This window comes from Acinonyx jubatus, chromosome D1 (assembly GCF_027475565.1).
Source record: "Acinonyx jubatus isolate Ajub_Pintada_27869175 chromosome D1, VMU_Ajub_asm_v1.0, whole genome shotgun sequence".
NCBI lineage: Eukaryota > Metazoa > Chordata > Mammalia > Carnivora > Felidae > Acinonyx > Acinonyx jubatus.
In genome coordinates this window covers 64,356,374-64,381,967 of record NC_069390.1, presented here as the reverse complement: position 1 = coordinate 64,381,967, position 25,594 = coordinate 64,356,374, and the positions used below count along the sequence as shown (strand labels likewise).

The following is a 25,594-nucleotide window of genomic DNA, read 5'->3' as shown; positions in this document are numbered from 1 at the left end:
TCCTCTTCCATTTTATTATAAGCAGCAAGGGTAAACTATCTTCCATCCAAAGGTAGAACACAATTAGGGTTGCTATAGAAACCTACCCTCCCACAGACAAAGGGAGATTCTGGCCTAAGGGAGATAAACCTCTGTTACTCTGATTCTGTAGTCACACTTTCTCATGTGCCTTCCTCCTTTCTCTGCAGTGAGCTAAGTGAGTCACCTAGAGCACAAATTTAAAGAGGCACTCACTCGCACCATTACTTTCATGATCTCAGAGTGAGTGCCCTGAATGCCTTGCTTATCTCACCCATGTCCAGGCCTACCCTTCCCACCTCCAACGTCTCCAACTCCTTCCTTGTTCTATGTTCAGGTCAGAAAAGAGACCCCCCAGAATCCAGTAGCTATCCCCTCTCAGACCTTGTCCCAGGGCTTTGGGAGGGTAGAAACAGCCAACCATGTATATGTAGTCAAGCCTCCTCTATCTGCCCAAACTTACCTTGAGTCTTCCCAGATTCCATCTCTGTTCTCTTTCTCTTTTCAGAAGCATCCAAATCCAAGAGCCCTATGAACCTGGTGGTAAAGCAGATCTGCTCTGCTTCTTTTTGCCCAAAGTACTACCAACATGCAGGTGAGCAGATCCTACTCCCTGTATTCCCACAAAGGTGGAAGGGACCAGCCTAAGGAAGCCATGAAGGAGTATGTGGGGCTAAATAATAATAAAGAGACTTATGGTAGAGAATATTAGAAATGGGTAGAGACTATTTGTGCTGGACTGTGTTAGGCTCCTATGTAGCCCGGGAGTCTAGATCCCTAGCCTTTGTTTGTTTGTTTGTTTGTTTGTTTTAGAGAGTGAGAGAGCATGAGCAGGGGAGAGAGGCAGAGAATGAGAGAGAGAGAGAGAGAGAGAGAGAGAGAGAGAAAGAGAGAGAGAGAATTTTAAGCTCCATGCTCAGTGCAAAGCCTGATGTGGGGCTCGATCCCACCACCCTGGGATCGTGACCTGAACTAAAATCGAGTCAGACGCTCCACTTACTGAGCCATCCAGGTGCCCCTAGATCCCTATCCTTTGTTGCCAAGACTTCGTCAGAGCCCCAGTTTCCTAATCCATACATTGGCGTCAAGTCCATAGCAATAACTCTTTAGGAGGAGGGCAGGAATATGTGTGCAGGAAAATGAGCTTAGAACCTGACATCTTTATCTTCCTCTTCCCAGCTTGGCCTAGATCCTTGCTTCCATCTGGAGGTCACTAAGTCCAGGGAATTCCAATTGGAATGTTAAGTCAGTAGGCTTGTTCCTTCAGCCAAAGGTCTAGTGAATAGACTTGCATGGAGGGAAAATACCAGCTGTGTCCCAGCCTCAGACCCAGGACAAAAGTGCTCTGTTCCATGTAACAACATCACTGCTACTCAGAGAAACTTCTCAGAAGAATCTAATATGTTTTATCTGGAACCTAGTACTGAATCAGGAAAAGGAAGAACAATTGTCCACAGGAGGTCAATTTTCTCTTTCCCCTCACTGTGTCCCCTAAAATGGGCTTTTATGGTCCCACTCCATGGCAGAGGCAGTTCTAACACACATTATCTTGGGTTTGGTTGATATTTTCTCATGTTAGATTCAGATTATGTATTTTAGGCAGGAGTATCTCAGAAATAATTCTGTATTCTTCTTGATGTATTCTATCTCAGTGGTGTGTGATTTTAATTTGACCCATTACTAATAATATTTACTTTGATCACTTGACTGATGTGGTAACTTCCAGGCTTCTTTACTATATGAAGTTACTCTTTTCTACTTTATATATAATACATATTTTGTTAGGAGATTCTTTAAAACTATGTAAATAGTTTCTTACCAAACTTTTAATTTATTCATTTATCTAAGTATATGTTTGGACTCATACTTTTCAGTTTTATTCAATAGTTTATAATCTGTTACGATCATTATTTATCTGATGCTCAAATTGTTTTCTATTTAGTCAGTGGGAACCCCTTCAGGCTGGCATCTGAGTCCTTTTGGCAGATCTCCATCTTTATTTGAGCATTTCCCTTCCAACGCAAATCGATATTCCAGACTCACCTCATACTTTCCCTCCTCAGGAATGGAACCAGCTAATTACTCAAGGAATCAAGACCTGAGTGCAAAGTATGTTTATTGCTGTTGGACTATTGCTGCTCCTAGGTTCTCCCAGTAGACAAGACTAGAGTACACACGTTTATGCCTGTATTTATTTCTATATTTATCTACATATATTAAAAACCATAAGTTCACAGCAAAACTGCCAATTCTAGTAAAATACCCCAGGGCTTATTTTAGACCCCCTGCTCTTTGAATATTTGTACCTCTCTTTTCTAAAAGGGAGAATCCTGGCTATTGATCTTTAATATATTTAATTTTTGATCAATCCCCCTGTATAAAGCCAATTTCTCATCTGTCTCTACCCCTTGTTCCACATAAATGCCCTCCTTAACTCTCTCCCATATTCTGTGCCGGGCCTTTCCTCCACAAGGATGCCTCCTTCCCTTGTTTGGGCTCTGAGATGTCATACCCCATTCCTCACTGTGCTTTGGCTCTGACACTGAACAAGGAGCTCTCCTCCATGGATTCTCTCCTTCCCAACATTAGCCTGGCACATGGGTTGATATCCCTTCGTTGCTCAGGCTCTGACACCTTACAGTGGGCCACTTCAGTTCTCCTACACCCCACCCATCTCCCTGCTAGCACAGAGATTAGCTTTGCTCTGCCTTTCCTGAATGCTTTAGGACTGGATTGTTCAGGAAGAGAAAGGTAGAGCAAGAAAGGAAAAGGGAAAAGGAATGGGAGAGAAAGGAATGGTTATGACTTTCTCTCCTCTTTTTAATTTCTTTTCAGTTATTTTAAATGTTCATTTACTTTTGAGAGAGAGAGAGAGAGAGGGAGAGAGCGCGCGCGCGCGCGCGCGAGTGGGGGATGGGGGGAGAGAGAGGTAGACACAGAATCTGAAGCAGACCCAGGCTCTGAGCTGTCAGCACAGAGCCCGATGAAGGGCTTGAACTCGTGAGTGAATCGGGAGGTCATGACCTGACCTGAAGTCAGTCACTTAACCGACTGAGCCACCTAGGTGCCCCTCCCTCCTCTTTTTAAAATAAAGACAGTTGTGAGAGACAGGATGGGAAATAAACGTCTCCAATCAATTTTAAGAAAGAGTACATATTAGATTTGAGGGTATGGACATTCATCCTGTTTCCACTACCCCTATCCAAGTATTTTGAAGAGTCTTTTTATACCCTCAGGTGTATATACACTCTAGTTAAAGAACATTGATGTAGGAGGTCACATTAAATGGAATGGAAATGCCTAGGAAGACATTCCCCACCTCAGAATCCTGACAAAAAGGCCTCCAGACCTTTTAATGACCATAATTTCTTTACTTAACCTGTACTGTTCTACTCCCTTTTTCCTCCCATCCTCCTTATCCTTCTTCCTGTCAAGAAGCAAGCTCTCTCCATCCACACCTCTGTGAGGTAGAACCTTTAATGTGACACTGACTCAGGCCCTTTCTTCAAACTTCCTCTTCTTTCAACTTTGGGATGACCTCCTTTATGGGTGGGCCAGCAGGAGAGACTTACCTTTGCCTCTGCTGTGGGCCTGGGTCTCATGGCTTGTGGTAGCTCTGGTTAGACCTCGGTGCTGGGAGCTCTGAGGAAATCTGGGTTAGAAGAGGGATGTCAAGAGGTAGTGAAGGGGAACTTTGGGAGAATGAGGTATTTTCTGATGGGCTATGGGCTTGGGCTGGGACTGTATATGTGACATATCTAGGGTGGAAAACAAGTTCTAAGTTCCACAAAATGATATTACTAGATAAGCTTTTTATCATCACTATTTTAGAATGTGGAACTGAAAACCAGAGAAGGAACTTGGCAAAGGTTGTGAAAATAGAGCATGTAATTAGACAGATTTTCTATAAATTAATGATTAACAGCCCCAGGTGAACCTGAAACACTGTCTGGCAATCATACCAGGTTCCTGGAATGTGCTCCTTTACCCACTTTCCATAATGGCTTTTCATACCTTTTTCTCTCTCCTCAAACCTCCTACCTCACTCTGCTTGTCTCCTCAGCTTGTCTCCTCCTCCTTCCATTGACCAAAAGAAGCCATTGGTTGGGGACTTTTTCATCTTCTGTGCATCAAATCTACATATCTATACCCACTCTCCCCAAAACAAGGCCCAACTGTATCTGCTTCTAGTTTTCCCTTTCTTGTTGTAAGAGAAAGTAGTCTTCTATTTCCATGCCCTAGCCCTTCCTATCATTTTGCAAACTCATAATTTGTGTATGAAATTTCTGTTTGAACTGTCTATAGATGTTTCTATTTCAAATAGCATTTTATGCTGACCGATACATTGAAGTCCAGTTTTCTCAGTTGTTAAATGAGTATAAGATCTACTGTATTTGGAAAAGATGGGTCCTTGCCCGGGTCCCACACTTTAGAGACCTCACATATCACAAACACATACAAAAATGCATTTATTAAAGGTCATGTAGGGGCACATGGGTGGCTCAGTCAGTTAAGCGTCTGTCTTCAGCTCAGGTCATGATCTCATGGTTTGTGGGTTTGAGCCCCTCATCGGGCTCTGTGCTGACAGATCAGAGCCTGGAGCCTGCTTTGGATTTTGTGTCTTCTTCTCTCTCTCCTCCTCCCCTGCTTATGCTCTGTCTCTCTCTCTCTCTCTCTCTGTCTCACAAAAATAAATAAAATGTTAAAAAAATATATATTTTAAATCATGTAGATAGCACTGTGATTTGGTCATTGGTGCTTGTACTCTCAAACATCTGCTCTCATAATTAACACCATTCAGGTCTCAGGGAAACACACCTTCATATTTTTGTCTTGTATCCTTAAAACAAAAGACAACTACATCTGAATACAGTAAAAATTTGTGGTTGAATTGTAGATTTTTTGTTTGTTTGTTTTATCCGGTGCCAATTTTAAATTGCATTTTCCACTTACCATACAGTACTTATAAAGTGTAATGTTATTTCCTTTCTCTATACACATATTCCATGTTTAAGTATCAAGAATGCCCAGTTATTTACTATAGCAGCTCAACTTTAAAATGTCCATGGAATTTACTACAGATTTGGGTCCTTTGATGTTCTGTGTATAGCAATGCTAAACCTATGCTCATGTTGGCTTAATCAACCTCTTCAGTGGTAGGCCCAGAGGAAGCAATGCCAGATGGAGGAGCTCCACCATGGGGCGAGCCCTCAAGCATTCCTCCCCTCACACCTGCATTCTGGTACAGTTTGGTAGTGATGGAGTTGTAGACTTCCTCCAGCTCTTCCTGCTGATGTTCATATTCTTCTTGCACTGTGGTTCCCTGAATTTGGATTTAATTTCCTCTTCTTTTCCTAGTTTCCTAAGGTGGAAGCTTAGATGATTGATATTAGATGTCCCTTGTCTTCTTTTTATTTCTTGTTATTGAAAACATTTTTAAAAAGCTGTTTCTTGTTTTCTAATAAGTACATTCAATGCTATAGATTTCCTTGTAGCATTGGTTTGCTGCCTCCCACAAATTTTGAAAGATTGTACTTTAATTTTCAGTTCAAAATATCCTTTAATTTCTCTTGAGGTTTCTTTTTTGGCCTATGTGTTATTTAGAAATGCATTGCTTAACCTCCAGGGATTTAGGGATTTTCCAGTTCTCTTTCTGTTATTGATTTCTAGTTTAATTTCATTATGGTCTGAGAGAAGACACTGTATGATTTCTATTGTAAATTTGTTAAGGTTTGTTTTTGGCCCAGAATGTAGCTTATTTTGGTGAATGTTCCATGTGAACTTGAGAAGAATGCACTTTCTGCTATTGTTGGATGAAGTAGTCTATAGATGTCCATTTATATTCAACTGATGGATGGTGCTGAGTTCAACTATGTTCTTACTAATTTTCTGCCTGCTGGATATGGGGTATTTAAGTCCCAAACCTAATAAGGGATTTATCCATTTCTCCCTGCAGTTCTATCAGTTTTTGCTTCACGTATTTTGACACTCTGTTGTTAGGTGCATATGTGTTAAGGACTTATGCATTCTTGGAGTATTGACCCCTTTATCATTATATAGTGTCCCTATTTATCGCTGATAACTTTCCTGTCAGTCTTCTCTGTGTGAAATTAATATAGCTAATTTCATTTTTTTATGTTAGTGTTAGCATGATGTATTTTTCTCCATCCGCTTACTTTTAATCTATATGTGCTTTAATATTTTATTTTATTTTATTTTATTTTATTTTATTTTATTTTATTTTATTATTTTGAGATTGAGAGAGAGAGCACAAACAGGGTGGGAGCAGAGGGAGAGAGGAGAGAATCCCAAGCAGTCTCCACACTCAGCATGGAGTCTGATGCAGGGCTGGATCCCATGACCCTGGGATCATGTCTTGAGCTGAAATCAAGAGTCAGGCACTCAACCAAATGAACCACCCAAGCACCCCAGTCTATATGTGCTTTATATTTAAAGTGGGCTTTATGTAGACAAAACATAGTTGGATCTTGTTTTTTAATCCACTCTGACAATCTCTGTCTTTAAATTGATGGATTTAGACCATTGTCATTCAAAGTGATTATTAATATAGTTGGATTATCTACCATATTTATTGCTGTTTACTAATTGTTGCCCTTAGTCTTTGTCCCCCTCCCCCCCGCCTTTTTTTTTTTTTATAAATTTTTTTTTTCAACGTTTATTTATTTTTGGGACAGAGAGAGACAGAGCATGAACGGGGGAGGGGCAGAGAGAGAGGGAGACACAGAATTGGAAACAGGCTCCAGGCTCTGAGCCATCAGCCCAGAGCCTGACGCGGGGCTCGAACTCCCGGACCGCGAGATCGTGACCTGGCTGAAGTCGGACGCTTAACGGACTGCGCCACCCAGGCGCCCCTCCCCCCGCCTTTTTATTGTGGTCCACTCTTTTTCTGCCTTTTTGTGGTTTTAACTGAGTGTTTTGTATGATTCCACTTTCTCTCTTTTCTTAGCTCATCAGTTATACTTGTTTTTTACTTTTTTTTTAGTGGTTCCCTGGAGTATGAAACATACATTTACAACTAAGCCAAGTCTGCTTCCACATAACACTACACTGCATTGTGCATAGTGCAAATACCTTCTAATAACAAACTAATCCTAGCTCCCCTTTCCTGTCCCTTGTATCATTGCTGCCCTTCATTCCATTTATACATAAGCATATATATATGTATATATACATATATATACATATACATAGGCATACATAATCAGATACATTATTGCTATTATTATTTTGAACAAATTGTTGTCTGTTAGTTCAGTTAAGAATAAGAAAAAATAGGGGCACCTTGGTGGCTCAGTCAGTTGAGTGTCCAACTTCAGCTCAGGTCATGATCTCGCACTGCATGAGTTTGAGCCCTGTGTCGAGCTTTGCACTGACAGCCCAGAGCCTGGAGCCTGCTTCAGATTCTGTGTCTCCCTCTCTCTCTGCTCCTTCCCCACTCACACTCTGCCTCTCTCTCAAAAATAAATAAACATTAAAATTTAAAAAAAGAATAAGAAAAAATAAAAATTTAAAAACAAAAAGGAAAATATTTTTTTCCTTTATTTATTTATAAACCTTTATTTATTCTTTCTCTTATGCTCTTCCTTTATGTAGATCCAAGTTTCTGACCTATACTATTTTCTTTCTCTTTAAAGAACTTCTTTTAACATTTTTTGCAGGGTAGGTCTACTGGCAACAAATTCCCTCAATCTTTGTTTGTATGAGGAAGTCTTTATATTTCTTCCTCACTTGAAGGATAAGTTTATAGGGTACAGAATTTTAGGTTGGTGTTTTTTTTCTCAAACATTTTAAATATTTCCCTCTACTGTCTTCTTGCTTGCATTGTTTGTAAGGAGAAGTTGGATGTATTTTTATCATTGTTCCTCTAAAGGTAAGGTGTTTTTTCCTCTGGCTTCTTTGGATTTTTTCTTTATCTTTGCTTTTCTGTAGTTTGGAAAGGATATTCCAAAATGAGTGTTTGGTTTGTTTGTTTTTTGGCATTTATCCTGCTTGCTGTTCTCTGCTCTTCCTGGATCTCTGATTTGGTGTCTAACATTAATCTGAGAGAAATTTTCAAGCAGCATTGTTTCCAACATTTTTTCTGTCCCTTTTTCTCTTTATTCTCCTTCTGGTATTTTCCATATTATTGTGTTATACCTTTGGTGATTGTCCCAATTCTTAGATATTCTGTTCTGTTTTTTCCCCAGTCTTTTTTCTCTTTGTGTCTTAGTTCTGGTTGCTTCTGTTGATATATTCTCAAACTTAGAGATTCTTCCCTTAGCCTGTCCAGTCTACTAATAAGTCTATCAAAAACATCCTTTATTTCTGTTACAGTGTTTGGATCTCTAGCATTTTTTTCTGGTTTTTAGAATTTCCATCTCTCTGCTTGCATCACCCATCTCTTCTTGCATGCTGTCCACTTCATTCGTTAGATCTCTTAGCATATTAATCATAGTTAAATTCCTGGTCTGATAATTCCAATATCCCTGCTAAATATGAGTCTGGTTCTAATGCTTGCTCTGTCTCTTCAAACTCTGTTTTTGCCTTTTAGTATGCCTTGTAATTTTTCTTGATAGTTGAATATTGTGTACTAGGTAAAAGGAAGTAAATAAGACTTTAGTAATGTGATAGTGAGGTATGGGGGGAGGGGAAGCATTTTATAGACCTATGAATAGGGCTTATTCTTTTTATGAGTCTGTGCCCCAAACTACGAATTTCACAAGTGCCTGGCAGGTGTGTGTGTGTGTGTGTCTGTGTCTGTGTGTGTGTGTGTGTGTTTTCCTCCTCTTAGGTGGGACAGGATGGCAAGTGTGAGCTGGAATTAGGTATTTCCTTTTTTCCAGGTAGGTCAGGCTCTAGTTAAATATTTTTTCCTGAGGGCAGACCTTCTTCAGGACAGAATGGTCTGGCATAATTCAAGGTGGTTTCTTTTCTTTGGCCTCTCCTATAAGCACAAGGGGATTTTTTTCCTCAGTTATTTACTGTGAGAACTGGGGGAGCTCCAGGAACTTATAAAATTTGGGGGAATCCCATGATGACGGGGTCCCTCTGAAGTTTTTATTTCTCAGGCTTTTCTACACTGAGCCCCCAGCATTTTGCATTAACAGTTCAGGTTATCTTACCCCAGCACTGGTCCCATGGATGTTTCTGTGCCAGTAAATGTGGTTTTCTGTATTTTTCTCTCCCTCCAATTTGGGGGATGGGGGTTTGCCTTGTGACCTTATTTCTCTTATGGATCTAAAAAAGAGTTGTTGATTTCTCAGTTTTTTCAGCTTTTTGATTGTTTGAATGGGATAGTGACTCTTTACACCCAGGACCCAGAAATCTCCAACTTTCTACTTATAGCTCTTGGTTGAATTATTTGGTTTCTAAAAGAATAAATCTAATCCTTTTCCCAAATGATGTACTTTAAATATATGAAGAAAGCTATCATGTTGTTTCTAGTTTTCCCTGGACTAACATCCTCCTTTCCTTGTCTTACATTCCCTTTTTTCTCTTTTCTTACCTTCCTTTCCCTTCCTTTTCCTCTTTCTTTTATTCCCATGTCAAATATTTATTAAACCCGTACCTAACACATTTTCTGTTAGGCACTGAAAATAACTTCTTTCCTTTCCTCAGAAAAAGTATGCACTGGCAGGAAAAAAAAAAACACATAAGATTTTATTCATTAAAATGAATAGAGTAATGAATTAATAAGTGTTCTGAATCCTATAAAAGCATACTTCCTCCTGTGCTTTGGTTTTGATCACCATTGCCTTCCCAGTCATTTTCCTTTAGATAAGCTGTAATATATTAACATTCTCCTTAACTTGCAATCTGGCTGTAGTCAAATCTGTGCAGATTCAGAAAATCCTCTTATCTCCCATCTATCTTCAAGCTAAATATGTTTTGAATAGGTTAATGATTGCTTGTGTAGGAATAAGCAAGACTAGAAGAGTGTGTTTGAATGACTGATGCCATATGTAAAATATGGACTGGTCTAATATGAATTTTCTAATGAATAGTTATCCCAATGCTAATTGTCAAAATGCAATCAAGCCACACAATCCACACAGGATGGCATAGCCATTTTGGAGTGTGGTAATCTTTAGTGGAAGGTGAATGAAATTGTCCTGATGCAGGTGTAGACCCTAATAACCATCAGGGCTCATTATGGACAAAGTTCATCCTAGAATTTGTTAAAGTAACAGCAGTTTTATTATGAATCCAGAATTTCATGGTGTGGAGAGCCTATGATTTACACTGGTTGATTGTGACTCATTAGTGGTAGATGAACAAAGAATAAAAAAATACTACTTATTGGGTCACCATAGTTACCATTTAAAATAAAAACATGCACAGATATATTTTTTCAACTTCAGGATATTCTCTCAAGGTGGCTTTGAATCGCCTATTGCAGAATCCTAAAAAATTAAATCGATGTCTTAGAATTTAAATGAAAAAGTAGGTTTCAGAAAAAGAGCAGATAACTTCTTAAAAAGGAAGTTTTTGCCCTTTCTATACAGCTTTGCAACTGAAAATCTGTGTTTTGATTCCAGTGACCCTGAACAGTAAGGCTGGAAGTTGGCCTTTATTTATTTCACATTGCTTTTCAGATTTCTCTTTAAATTCCCTGTGATGACTGACTGTTGTTGTTGATGGTCAAATGATGCTTAACGATGAAAACCAGAAAAGGCCTTGACTAGGGTACTGAAGCCTGTAACATGCCCAGGAGCAGATTCTATGTAAAGATTTGAAAACACGAAGCATAGGGAAGCATGTTAAGAAGAATTCCCAGCTCACAACAGCGTGGCAGAGAAAAGCTAAGATCACCATATGGTTATTCTATCTGCCAAAGCACAGTGGTTTTTGCTTCTTGCACCTGAGAGTTATTGGAAACAACATTCCAGCGTATGTTAGTAGATGTTCTCTGTCACCATGCCAGGAAGTTATATAACTCAGAAAAATAGAGAAGAAAGTTCTTCGGAGCACTTATGCATACTTGTGAAAATCTCAGATTTAAAAGAGAGACTACTCAGTCAGATGTCAGAGCACAATACTTAAACCAAACAAAACTCTGAGGTGTAGTGTGAGGAGAAACAATTGGATTCCTCCCAGAGAAATTTCTTATCCCTGAAAGAGAGCAGAAAAATTGAAAAGAATGGCTCCTGGTCCTTTGAATGTTCCAAGAATGAAAGAGAGAGCCTGGTCTTAAAATACTTTTTAAAGTTAAAAACAAAAACAAAAACAAAAACACTTCTTGTGGCATATTACAGAATCTTTTCATATTTTCTTCTCAAAATGAGATCATTCCTTTGCACCATTTAAGAGCCTGAGACTCACTTAGGGATGGTGAATAAAAAGCACCACTATCTCAAGCCTGCATTCTGAGCTTTTATGTCTCATTGCCTGTCACAAGGAAGCTTCCTGGACATTTTAAACTTTTTAAAAACTTCAATTCAATAAAAATGAAGATTTTCCTTTTAGGTCACCATTTCTTCTGGCAGACTGAGTCTAAAATGCACTTTATTTCCCTTTAATTTAACAGCTCCAGCAGCTTTTCCAGTTAAATCGACTGTTCATTATTGAGCCCCATTTATGAAGGGGCTGTGCAGTGCAGTTTAATGAATCCTTGGCACAAAGCTCCCTTTCAGGACTGGGAAAGAATAGAGGCTGTTCAGGCCCTGTAGGGCTGTATGTCAAAGCCAGCCCATAATGCCTGTCAGCCAAGGGCAGAAATTCCCACTGATATAAGAATGTGCAAGAAATCAACTTTCACCACCGACGAGCAGATTAAGACACGATCAGGAAATGAGACTGTAGGTTTAGAACAGTGACACCTGTTTGAACAGAGGGATTTTCCCATCCCTTGATCACTGTGTGCCTGGAGTGGGGGCTGGTAGAAACGGCAGCCCAGCCAAGGCCTCAAAGCCTTCCAGGGTCTTCTGAGAGGGGACGATCATTGTGGGTGGAGGCACCTTTGGGCTAGGTCTTGTGCTAAGTGCTCTCATATTCCTTTTTCTACTTTAATCTTCATAAGAAGCCTATGAGAATTATTTACATGTAACAATAGAGGAAACAAAGGCTCATGGTGCTTTATTTCTGGTTCAAGGTGGCAGTACTAATTAGCCACTAAGTGGCAATGAGGAGGTGGAATGTAGGCCTGTCTGGCTCCCCAGTGTCTGTCTTTTCTAGTGGTCTGAAGTGAGGCTCATCAATAGATTTTGTCCTTTGGAAATATCCAAGTTCTAGTCACTAGGAAGAGTTAAAAATTTTTAATTGCATGGGATATATATTGATTGCCTACTTTGTGCTAGGCATATGTGGTATACATTGGGATTGCAGGCAGATGAGCTATGGCATGAAAATATGAGCAGTGGTAGTGATGGGCTTCCCATACTGCTAGACAGGCCTGGGTTTAAGTCCTAACTCTGAGTGTATATAACTTGCATACCTTTCAGACCTTGGGAAACCTTGGGAAAGTTCCTGTCACTAAGCCTTGGCTGGGCTGCTCTTTTCCCAGCCTCTACCCTAGCTGCACAGTAGTCAACTGGTGGTGGCTCTGGTGCTGCTGACTACTCTCCTAAGGGTAACACAGTCCAGAGGATTTCTGCAGAAAGAAGTCCTGGATACTTTTGTGTAGATACTATGAGATCCCCTGATTCTCAAAATGGGTGTGTAGATTCGTTTTCTTTCAGCATCATGGAGCAGATCAAGCCTGTTGAAGTATAATTTTTAAAAAGGTAAAATCATGATTCTCAGGCAAATATAAATGAACCACAGGTAAGAGAGTCTATTTAATTTATGAATTAGTAAAGAAGCCATTAAGATGTTATGGTTGGTTCAAAGAACATTTAAAAAGCCAGGTATATATTATTACAATATTAGGGTGAGTTTGCATAAAAGCTGGGCTATAGGTCTCTGTGGTTCCATGGATAGAAATTTGCGTATCTACTGGGCAAAATTCTACCAGGTGATAAGTAGTTTTACTAAGTCTGGAAACTTCAACTAATAACAAATTGTGAGAAAAATTAAATTCATTATTCTAGATAATCTCTGGGTGGTCTTTGTGCCTGCATAACAGTGAAAGAATGTAGGACTCACATTTCTACTTCATTTCCAAGTTTTGTGTAACTTTTATGACAAGCCTTATATTTTATCGACAAGTAAATTTGGAACCACCTAGAGAGAGGAAATGATTTTCCCACATCATAGTGAGTTATTGGCAAAGCCAGAACTAAAATCCTGGTCTCCTGTCTTCCTAAAAGTGTTTGTTCCACTTTACTGTTATAGAACCACATAGCAACCCTATCTCCTCCTCTAGAGACCAGAGAAGAGGAGAACTCACACTTTTCTGATTGTAGAGAGTGAAGGGGCATGTATTTTCTAGGGCAGCTTTTAAATTAAGATCAATGAAATATGGAAATAAGAAATAAATGCTAACTGACCCATTTTACTAAGATACAAATTAAAAAGTTAACCTTGGGGTTTACTTCTTACTAACAGCACAGAAGGTAGTTTGGTTCCTCAGATAAGGATCCCTAGAAACAGACCTTGAGATGGAGAGTTGTGCTCAGAAGGTTGATTGAGGGGGCTCTCCGTAGATACACCTGTAGGAAGTGAGAAAGTCAAGATTGTGCAGAAGAAGGTGACCTGCTATCAGCCTCAGCTGATCTTGTGGAAAGCTCTGGACCTAGGATGGCCTTTCACACTTGACTCAAATTGAAGCAAGGTGGGGGTTCTGGCCTTTGTAGCCCTCCATCTGCCAGTCATTGGTCTCTGGTGCACCTGGGGAAGGATATGACCTTGAGCAAGGCAATTCCCTCAGCAGTGGGCAATGCTTGATAAGGGCTAGGGCTGTCAGCCATTAGTAGACAATAGAGTCAGCTGCTGGGGGATGGGTTCATCAGCTCCCAGAAGGGATCTGGGCAGAGTACCATGATTTCCACTTTGTATGATTTTTATTACAAAGTTACCTGTGATAAAAAGATTTCAACTCAAGGGCCAAAACTGATAGATTAGTAGTGTCAGGAGTACCATTTTGAGAAGGGTTCTAAGCTCATCTGGGTTAGGTAGAAAGAATGTGATGATTGATTAGTGATGTCTTTCGAACAGTGAGTCTTGATGCCACAATTCTTGGATTTAATGATGGTATAGAGTGACTGCACCATGAAGTTTGCCTATGACCATCCTGGTTTATGCCTTGCTTCCAGTGTAATTACTGATAAGCAATTTTACCTTTTATTCTCAAAAATGTGGGGGCTCTTGGGTGGCTCAGTCGGTTGAGCTTCCGACTTTGGCTCAGGTCATGATCTCATGGTTTGTGAGTTCGAGCCCTGAGTTGGGCTCTGTGCTGCTGACAGCTCAGGGCCTGGAGCCTGCTTCGGATTCTGTGTCTCCCTCTTGCTCTGCCCCTCCCCCACTCATGCTGTGTCTCTCTGTCAAAAATAAACATTTAAAAAAGTTATTTTCAAAAATGTACTCCCTTGGAAAATCAGTCATACTAAGACAGAAATTCTCAACCTTGCCATTCCTGCCTCCCTCTTCTGAAGAGTGCTCCTTTCTCTCTGGGCCCTATTTTGGAAAAAATAACCTAATATCCTCAGTGCATTTAGGCTTTCAAAACAGACTGGTAGAGGGACGCCTGGGTGGCTCATTTGGTTGAGCAGCCAACTCTTGGTTTCAGCTAGGGTCATGATCCCAGAGTCATGGGATCGAGCCCCAGATTGGGCTCTGTGCTGAGCATGGGTCCTGCTTAAGATTCTCTCTCTTTCTTTCTCTCCCTCTGCCCCTCTACCCCACTCATGCTCTCTCTCTCTCTCTCTCTCAAATAAAGAGAAAAAAAAAAAAAAAGACGCAGAGGGTTTTCTTTAGCGACTTCTGCTTCTAGCTTGGCAACACAAAACTCTCCTGAGGCATAGGTGCAAATGTCCCTAGCAACCTTTCTAGAAAGGGCACAGAGTTAGTTCGTGGTGGTTGGACATGTAAGGCAAAGTACAGAGAGAATAAAACAAATTACAACCACAGAAAATTATTCTGCTGCATGGTAAAGCAGAATGTTGTAGATATAGCTACCATCTGGCCCCACTGAAGGTATGTTGGCAAGATTCTCAAGTTTGGAAGAGAATGTCGAGATCATCTATCCATTTTATAGATGGGAGACAGGCCAAGGTAACACTCTAGGTAGTTGTGAAGCAGGGATCAGGACACTGGTTCCTTAAATCTCCCAGTCTAGAGCTTCTACTGGACCAGCTTCAGTTCACCAAGGAGAAATTAGCAGAGTCTGTAGCAGTGACAACAACATGGAGTCAGCAATTTGGCCTTGGATAAAAGAAAAAGATTGCTCTCAGACCTGGGATGACTTGGCAGAGGCGCTGGCAAGGAAATTGCTATACGCAAGAGCATGGGCATTATTTTTCTTCTGTAAACAGAGCATGGCATCAGGTTGGGGGCCAAAGTCTTCTCTGGTGCCAGGAAAGTGACAGAGGCTAAAAACTGCTACCACGGATGAGGCGGTTTGCCACATGCCATGGAACACAAAGATAAATAAGCTCCTCTGCTCAGAAATCTCCGGTGGTTCTCTCCATTTTCCTAAGATCAAATCTAAGCTCCTCTGCATAGCATTTGAGGCACCCTTTCTGGTCTTGTCTCTCTCTACTCCCTGTCTCACACCCTATATTCCAACGACATGGTACTCCCGCAGTTACCCTGACACTACCCTGCACTTTTATACCTCTGTGTCCTGGCTTATGAGGCTCTCTGTAGGATGCCCTTCCCACCACCTTTTTAAAAACTTTTATTTACCAGGGGCGCCTGGGTGGCTCAGTCGGTTGCGCATCCGACTTCAGCTCAGGTCACGATCTCACGGTCGGTGAGTTCGAGCCCCGCGTCGGGCTCTGGGCTGATGGCTCAGAGTCTGGAGCCTGCTTCCGATTCTGTGTCTCCCTCTCTCTCTGCCCCTCCCCTGTTCATGCTCTGTCTCTGTCTCAAAAATAAATAAACGTTAAAAAAAAAAAATTTTTAAAAACTTTTATTTACCAAAACTCTCCTTATCTTTTACAGCACATCTCAACAGCATGTTCTTTATGAAGGCTTCTCCCCCTTCTGTGCTCCATGTGCCTCTATTCGAACGCTGTCCTGAGGACAGAAAACACGTCTGGCATTTCTCCATGTCTAGAGCGTGGTGTACCTAGGATATTGCAGGTGCTCAGCAAATGTCTGCTGAATGAATAAATTGACATGACTGTTGGACTAAAATAAATCATTGGGAATATATCTGTCTTCTTAGGACCAGGACTTAATTACATGTGTATCTTTGGTGCTTAGGATGGTGCCTACCACATAGTAGGTCCCAATAGATATTTCTTTTTTTTTTTTTTTAAGTTTACTTATTTTGAGAGAGAGAGAGTAGGGGAGAGGCAGAGAGAGAGGAAGAGACAGAAAATCCCAAGTAGGCTCTGCACTGTCAGCAAGGAGCCTGATGCAGGGCTTGAACCCATGAATCATCAGATGCTTCACTGACTAAGCCACCCACATGCCCCCCAATAGATATTTCTTAAGGGACAGAGATAGACAAGTACACAAATAGCTGATATACGGCAGACTGGGCATGGAGACACTGGACTTATATTTGAAGCTAAACGCTGTCTGTACCAGCTCCTTGACCATCAACAAGGTGCCTAAGCTCTGTGAGTTTAGGTATCTTCAGTACAATGGGGATGATATTAACTACCTGGAAGCGTTATTGTGAGGGTTAAATGAATAATGAAGGTGTCCAGTATACTTCAGATGTACAGTGGGAACTCAGTAAATGCTTGTTGAGTGAATGGGTGGATGAATAAAAAAGTGTCATTAAAGAGACTGAGGTAAAGCATCAGGAAAGCAGGAGGGAGGGAGATATGGCAGCCTGAGTTGGTGGTAACAAAGACCTGGGAGGGCTTTTTGAGAGAAAGGTTAACATTTAATATGGATTTGAAAGCAGAATAGGATTCTCAGAAAGTGCAGTGGAATTAGTGATACCTTATTCTACCTTATAGACCTATACCCTAGTTTATTTTCAGCTGCCCCTAATGCTATGCCCAACAAAAGTCATTGTAACAATAATGAGGAAAGACCAAGCATAATATAGCAAAACAAGTGTTTAGGTAGGGGAGTCTAAATTCAGGTTCTCTTTTCATAAAAGTGATTTTGAGGGATTGGGGGAGGGAGATTGAAAGATAGGGTGGTATCCTAAGACTTAAAAGCTCCCCCTTTATTCATTTCCTCCTTGGTGCTGTCAGGAAATGCTTTCCGGAAAGAACAGGCAGGTTTAATGCAATTATGTCGTGTTGGCCCTCCCCAGTTTGGCCATGTGCTAGGCAACTCCAGCTGGCCTCACACAAGAGAAAACAAACTTCAGCTGCCCCTTAGGCCATTGTTTTAGCACTCCGCAGAGAAGGGTTCCAGCGGCTGATCCGAGCTGCTTAAGCTGTTTAATTGAATGAATTCAACCTCATATAATAGGATCTAGGTCTTTAAGCATTTCTGTCTGGCGTACCGGATATTAGGCTGAGGGCTGCTCAAGTTACCCGGCCTTGCTGAGACCCTGCGTGTCTCCAGTGTTGGCACTTGTCACATTCTGGTGTAAACCTCCGTGGGCTCAGAGCAGCCTTATGCTCTGCCCTGATGGATATTGCTCCGCATTGATTCAACTTAAGTCTCTAAGAGGGGTATGCAATCAGGTATTTGAATGAAGTCTGAACCACATGCAGGGACGTGTAATTTTTCTCATTTGTTCTTTTTTTTTTTAATGTTTATTTTTATTTTTTGAGAGAGACAGAGACAGAGTGTGAGCAGGGGAGGGCAGAGAGAGAGGGACACACAGAATCTGAAGCAGGCTCCAGGCTCTGAGCTGACAGCACAGAACCTGACCCTGGGCTTGAACTCACAAACCATGAGACCTGAGCCAAAGTCGACCGGCCACTTAACCGACTGAGCCACCCAGGCACCCCAAGCTTCTTCTTCTAAGCTGAGATCATGCTCTCATTGAGGCGACCCCTTCAGACAACTGCTTGAAGTGGTGATGCAAAAACCTAGCTACTTCTGCCTAGTGCAGTACTCCTTTAATGAGTCCTCTTTGCAGCAGACGTCTCTGGGCTTGCAGAGACTTCTGTCAGATCTACGGAACTGTCTGAGGCCCTCCCTGCTGGATTTGGCCTCTTCTTTCCTTTCCTTTCAGAAGTCTCAGATATGCATTGGAATCTGAAGGCTCTCCTTGTCCAATTCTGATTTCTCTCCCTTTTATCTTCCGTGTTATCCCTCAAAAGGCTGCCTTCCCTGAAACTATTGGTTATAGAACACTTAATATCTTTTCCATCTGTTTTCCAGTCCTCCCTTGATATAGTTCTAGCACAAAGTTTAGTTTAATTAATATTCAATGATTATTCTATTATTAGTAAATATTCTTCACAGCTCATTTACATTTTATTGAAATTTCTTGTACAGCTTTTGTTTTACCCTATGTTAATAACTGCCTTATTTTGGTGGAGGGGGACTTAGTTTTCTATATACATTTCACTAATTCTTCCCTAAACAGGTTAACAGAATGGTAACACCTTCTTATAGAATTCAGAATGCTTTTGATTGCAAGTAGCATTATGCCCAGCTAAAAGTAGCCTAAACAAAAGAGGTTTATTATTTCACCCTTCAAGAAGTCTGCAGATAGAGAGTTCTGGGGTTAGTTAATGCAGTGACATTATAATATCATTGAGGATTCAGGTGCTTTTCACATTTCTGGTCTGCCAACCTCAGCATGTTGATTTTTTTGTTTTTTTGGCTTGCCCCTTCATGGTTATAAGATGGCTGCCACAGCTCCAAATATCATTTGCATATGAACAAAGGCAGGAAGGAGAACATTTCTTCTCCACTTTCTTTTCTCTCCTTTTATCTCTCTTTTTGATATGTAGGTAAGGGGGTACTTTCCTTGAATTCCAAGAATAGATTTCTCTTAATGTCTCATTGGCCAAGATTGGATCTCGAGCCCATGCTGTAGTTAAAAGGGAAGTGCAATTGTCTGTCATATTCAGCCTCCACAGAAGTAGGTGGGCCCTGTCAGGTAAGGATAAGAATAAGGGTAGGATGTTGAGAGCAGCAAGGGTATCTGCCACCTCCTACCATTATGGTCAAACACATATGTATATCTGTCATTTCCATTTATTTGTTTTGAGACATCCCCTCCTTCTCCAGGAATTCTCCATTTTCCTGTTTAGATTTGGATTGATTGTCATCCCTCAGTCTCTATATGGTTATTGTTGTGATATTTTCTTGGTCATCATCCAGGGAATTCTATTTGATTCTATCTCATGATGGATCTCCTGTTTTCTGGATACTCTTTTCTTCTGTTTCTTAATGGAGTACATTATTCTTGGTTCCCTGAGAAAAGTTTCTTGAGAGATAATTTTATAAGATATTGTATCTGAAAATGTGGCTATGCTCTGCTTATGCTTGAGTGACCATTGGGTTTGGTATAGAATTCTAAGTAGGAAATAATTTTCTTTCAGATTTTTAAGTTCATTGCTCCATTGTTTTCCAACTATTGTTAATGAGAAATCTGATGGTATTCTGATTCCATTTTTATTTTCATTTTTTGTTCATGATGGTAATTTTTCTCTAGAGTCCTTTATTCCTTGATATTCTAAAAATTTATAATATGCTTTGGTGTGAGTCTTTTTTCATTAAGTTTGCCAGGCATTTAGGGGGTTCTTCTATTCTGGAAATGCATATCTTATAATTCTACAAAATTTCCTTCTTTAATTTCTTTCATAATATTTTCTTCTCTGACTTATCTATTCTCTTTTCTGAAATTTCTTTAGGCTAAATATTGAACATCTCTTTGACTTTTTGTTTTTTCTAGGATATTTCCTCAACTTTATCTTCCAGTTCTTCTCTTGACTTTTTAAAATGTATTACCACAAGTTTCTAAGAGCTCTTTATTTTTTGATACCGTTTCCTTTTTTGGTAGCATCTAATTCTTGTTTCATGACTGCAATATTTTCTCTTATCTTTTTAATGTTATTTTATCTCTTTAAATTATAATTTATAGGGAGTTTTCTTTTGTTTTTTGCATTGTCAGTTTCCTCTGGGACTCTCATCTCCCAAGGTTTTTGCTTTTGTTTTGTTTTGTTTTTGTTTGTTTGTCTCTGCCATCCATGTTGAGGACATTGCCCAAATATTTGATGAACCTTGCATGACAATTTATGTTTAAGAGTGGATAACTAAAAAGCTTACTGGAAGGCCACCCAACTTTTTCTCTTGTGCTGGTAACTGCACAGAGAAGACAACTCCAATTTCCTGATTGAGGAGTAGGTAACTTGCTGCAAACATTCTAGAAACTGACTGAAAAGGTTGAAGGTCATAATTCATGATGCAGAACCTCATTTAATCCTCTGTTTTCAGTACAATGTCTCATTGCTCCCTCTCCATTGCACATGGAATCTCCTAGACTAGAACCATTATGGTTCAGTTTCATAGAAATAAAAATCTTGTTTTCAAATCCAAGTAGGAGAGATGTTGTTATGTGGCTGCATGGGTTGGGGAAGGGATCTTAGAACCTAACTGCTTCTTACACAGGCTTTCAACCAATTCTCCTATTTTCAGTACCTCTCCTCACTCTTGCTTTCTTAAATACTGAAGCTTTCCTGGTCAGCTAGTTTCCAAATCAGCTAGCTTCCAAATTTCTTCTTCCTTTTTCTTTTCTTTTGCCATGCTTTTATAAATTATTATGCTTATAGATACATTTATGCCAGCATATACATTTTATATTTTCATTTGTCTTATTCACTATACATAACATACATTTATAATGTTTTTTACATTTCCTCACTAATTTAGTACTACAAAAACTGCTTTGAAGCTATTGATCTGCTTTCATAGATTTAACATCCAGATGTACTGTATTAATAATGAAGAGAGTGAAAATGTTACCAACAAAACCTGTAATGTGTAAATTATATAAAAATGAGGTGAAAAGCACCTCTCTTAACTGAATGGTCACATAATTTAATTAGAACAAACATATTCAGAACAAACATATTATAATACATGTGTAATAACTAGGATGTGATGATAAAGAATAAATTGATGGGTGCCTGGGTGACTCAGTCAGTTAAGCTGCCAACTCGATTTCAGCTCAGGTCATGATCTCAGGGTCATGAGACCAATCCCCACATGGAGCCTACTTAAGATTCTCTCTCTCCCCCTCCACCCCACCCCCCACTTGCACCCCCTGTTTGTGCTCACTCTCTATCTCTCTGTCAAAAAAAAAGATTAAATTGTGATTTCTGTGAAAGTCATAATTAATTTTTAATTTAAAATTTATGGAATATATTCCCACAAAATTGTTTCAGCTCTCTTTTCTTTTGAAATCACTAGGGATCACCTGAGCAATCAATCATTGATAACAAGCAGGGGATGGAGGGCACAGTATAGGAAACACTGGCTTAGTGATTGTCTAGGGTAGGAGAGTCTAATGTTGCTTTTATGGTACGGCTTGCTGCCCTGGTTTAGCAATATTCTAGAAAGCTCATAGCATTAAAAAAAAAAAAATTGGACAGGGCTCCTGGGTGGCTCAGTCTGTTGAGCGTCCAGCTTCGACTCAGGTGGTTTGGCTCAGGTGGTTCCCATGGTTCACGAGTTCGTGGGTTTGAGCCTGCATCAGGCTTGCTGCAGAGACTGCTTGGGATCCTCCGTCCTCCTCTCTTTTTGCCCCTCCCCCACTTGCGCTCTTTCTCTCTCAAAAATAAATAAACCTTAAAAAAATTGGACAGACACTGGTAGGATGCGTTCCAGTTTGCAAAGTGCTTTCACATCCATTATCTCAGTTGAAATAGGCAGGGCAGGGATTAGCTTTTTTTTTTTTTTTTAATTAAGGGATCATCTTTTATTTTTTTATTTCAAGTTTTTATTTAAATTCTGGTTAGTTAACATATATGGTAAAAATTGGTTTCACGTTTAGAATTTAGAATTTAGTGATTTCATTCTTTTATTTCATTCTTTTTGATGGCTGAGTAATGGCCATTTGGGCCATTTATCAGTCAGTGGCCATTTGAGATCTTTCCATAACTTGGCTATTGATGATAATGCTGCTATAAACTTTGGGGTGCATGTACTCCTTTGAATCAGTATTTTTGTGTCCTTTGGGTAAATACCTAGTGGTGGCGATTGCTGGGTGGTTGGGTAGTTCTATTTTTAATTTTTTCAGGAACCTCCACACTGTTTTCCAGAGTGGCTGCACCAGTTTGCATTCCCACCAACAGTGTAAGGGTTCCCCTTTATTTGCATCCTCGCCAACATCTGCTGTTTCCTGTGTAGGGCAAGGATTATCTTGCTCAAGAGATATTTCCAAGGTATTCCATTAGAATGAAAGCTTTCTGTTTAGTTGCTTTTGATAGATTTATTGAAGTGCGGGGCTATTCTTCTGCAGAGAAGGCTATTATTTAACAAATAGCCCATGAAAGTTATTTCATGACAAACCATCACAATATTTATTGGCTTAGAACTAAAATTTATTACCTCATATGGTTGTATAGGTTGGCAATGTGAGTGGTTATTTCTCAGGTCTTTCCTGGAACCACTCATGTGCTTCAGTTATCTGATGATTTGAGTGGGTTTGGAAGGTGCTGAGTGGCTTCACTGGCATGCCTGGCAGTGGTGCTGCCCATCATCAGGATTCTCCTAGGATTGTTCATAGTGTGGGGGTCTCAATATGAAAGTGGAAGCTGCATAATCTCTTGAGTTGGAAGTTGCAAAGGTTTGGAACTTGTGTGCTATCTCCAACACAGACTTAAAAGTGTGGAGAAATAAACCGCATGGGAAGTTTCAATGTCACATTGTAAAGGGGCTTGGACCCAGGGATCAGTGATTTATTGGGGCCATTTTTATAATGATCAGCCACAGCTGTTATTTATGAAGATTGGTCACTCCATTTTATACTTTCCTCTTGATGGGAACCCTTGAAAGAAATATCTGACTGTGTCTAGTAGCAAGGATTCTTCTTTTTATCCTAAGCAATTCATAACTACACTGATACCATGAAAGGAGAACCAGACGAATAGGTAGTAAATCTTGGTTTTACACTGAAGCTATTCATTGCAGCACTATTTGTGATACAAAAGGTCTGGGAAAAAAACCCAGCTAAGTTAATCATAACAGGACTGGTTGAATAAACTGTGTTAGATCCACCCAGTGGAATACTATACAACTATAAAAGAAAAGGAATGAAGATATATTATTGTGAAGTAAAAAAAAAAAAAAAAAAGATAGAGGGAAGCATATATATGATTATCTAACAAAGAATAAGCCTGAACCCAAACAAAACAACAACGATGATAACCTATTGGAAGAGGGGACAAAATAGGGTAGAGGGGCTACAATGAAAGCTAGCCCTTCCTGACTATGTCTTATGGTGTAGTTTTGAGTTTGAAACCATGTAAATGTTTAAAAATTATAAAACAAAATTAAACATGTATAAAGCAAATTTTATATGAAACAAAGTAGAACAAGTGAACCCACCTGTCTATTGAATTCGTGACATAACCACTAGGATTTTTTGAAGTGAAATTTAAAACATAGTAATTAGACTGTTCCTCACCAGTGGGATATGTTTGAAGGACAAAAGGATGGGGGAAAAAAGAAGGAAAGAAAAAGAAATGTTTGTAGTAATTATATTATTAAGAACATTGGCATTGTTATTATGAAAGTATTACACATTGTAGCATATATTCTATAGTGTGTGTGTGTGTGTGTGTGCATGTGTGTATGCTATAGCATAAAAAAGAACATGAATCTGATCAAGCCTCTTCTACTTCCCATTTACAGGAAACAGGGACCAAAGAAACATGTTAAATGACACCATGCAGATTGGATGCAACTAACCAAGTTTAGAATGTGGGAAAGATGACAAGGCAAAGACCAGTTTCTTCAATAAACCAATTGCAAAGAAAACAGAAAGTGGAGGCAATATAGATTAACAGAGATTTAAGAGACATACCAAAACAATTCTTTGCTATTTCTTCCATTGAGGGTTGGATTCTAATTTCCCTCCCCTTGAATTTGATCTGGCCTTAGTGACTTGCTCGATCAACAGGATGTAGTGAAAATGACATTCTGGGAATTCTGGGGCTGGTTTGTAAGAAGCCTGGGAGGTGCCACATGAGGCCACTTGCAGCACTGTCTCTGGGATACCTGAGCCTAAGAAGTCTGAGTACTCTTAGACCAGTATGTTGGAGAGGCCAGCATTGTAGGCACAGGTGCAGTCATGTGAATGATGCCATCTTGGATCCTCCACACCACCTATAGTCGATGTGGAGTGGACCAGAAGGATGACTCAGCCAAGCATCGCTCAATTAGTAATCCATAATACTGTGAGATATAATAAAATGTTTGTTTTTAGCTACTCAGTTTTGGAGTAGTTTGCTACACAACTATAGACAAACAGAATAACATCTAATATTTTAAGATGGAAATTAAGATCTGGTGTTAGTAGAATGTGGTTTGCAGGAGGAAAGGATGACAAAAAAAACCAAAAACAAACCAAGAGATATGTTTTTGGGCATGTTCAATTTGTGAGGTAATGTTATTTCATGATGAAAATGATAATAAATTGTGTGGTGAAATTGAGGAATTGATTTATTTTATTTGAGGTTTCAAAAATAGCTATGAGAAATTGGTATGGGGGAGGGGAGAAAAGATGCATAATTATTTTTCCCTTTATGAATGTGCATTCCTGACATCTCTGAGGACTAAGATCGTCCTGCAGGGAGTATGATTAAAGTTACAAAGAGGAAAACAAAATAAGTAAGTCAGCTCTTGATCCTGCTGCTATATTTACCCACAAGAAAGGAGGCAGCTCTCAGGTGGGCTTTTGTTTAAGTAATGTCCTGAAATCCAAGTGTAAAAGAACAATATGAAATCTCAATTCTCCCAAACTGTTTGGGGCAGTTCAGCCCTTGAGCCCCTGGGGGGTTTGGTTCCCAAGGAGACTAATCCCACTTGCTTAGCATTAGGTATCACTAGGGCAAAAGAGCTCTAGTCTGGAGCTCTGCAGAGAGGCCCTTGCGCAGGCTGGAGCTGGGTCCCTTTGCCCCATAGGAAGTGAAGTGTATTGATGTCAAAGCCATTCAAGTGAGTGTGCTCACTCAGGGTGTAGGAGGAGGGGCTGATGGGCTTGGCAGGATCTGGCCACTGACTGCTGAAACTAATTTCATCCCAGATAGAGCTCTTCCCCAAAGGAAAGTAGATCAAGGGGGAAAGAAACTGAGACCATGAGGTAGGGTCTACATGAGCAATTTAGTTGGATATTGGAAGCTCTAAGGATTTATTTTGGCTTCAGGTGTTAGTTATTTCAAGTAGAAATTATTCTTTATTGCCTTATTTTCTATAGTTTTCCATAAACACCCTTACTTTCACATAACCATGTCTCTGTTTGGGCTGTTCCCAGAGATATTGCTTGTTTTCTCGGTATGCTCAAATGCATCATTTAAGTCTTAGCTCAAATGCTACCTGTCTATGCAGGCTTCCCTGACTTTTCTGAGCCGACTGGTGGGTCCTTTGATCCCATCAA

The 25,594-nt window shown here is 40.0% G+C and overlaps 1 protein-coding gene across 3 annotated transcripts in view; it reads left to right on the top strand.

The window, feature by feature from the left end:
• The window catches only part of PRCP (prolylcarboxypeptidase), a 140,656-nt gene extending 116,072 nt beyond the window's left edge, over positions 1-24,584 (top strand). The window contains exons 12-13 of one of the 3 annotated variants that reach the window (XR_008290521.1): positions 527-613; positions 23,851-24,584. The gene's annotated coding sequence lies outside the window, so the exon portion shown is untranslated. Of the gene's footprint in view, positions 1-526; positions 615-23,850 lie in introns of those variants that run through there. The other 2 variants (XR_008290520.1, XR_008290522.1) reach the window with 2 other exon arrangements.
• The last annotated feature ends 1,010 nt before the right edge of the window (positions 24,585-25,594 follow it).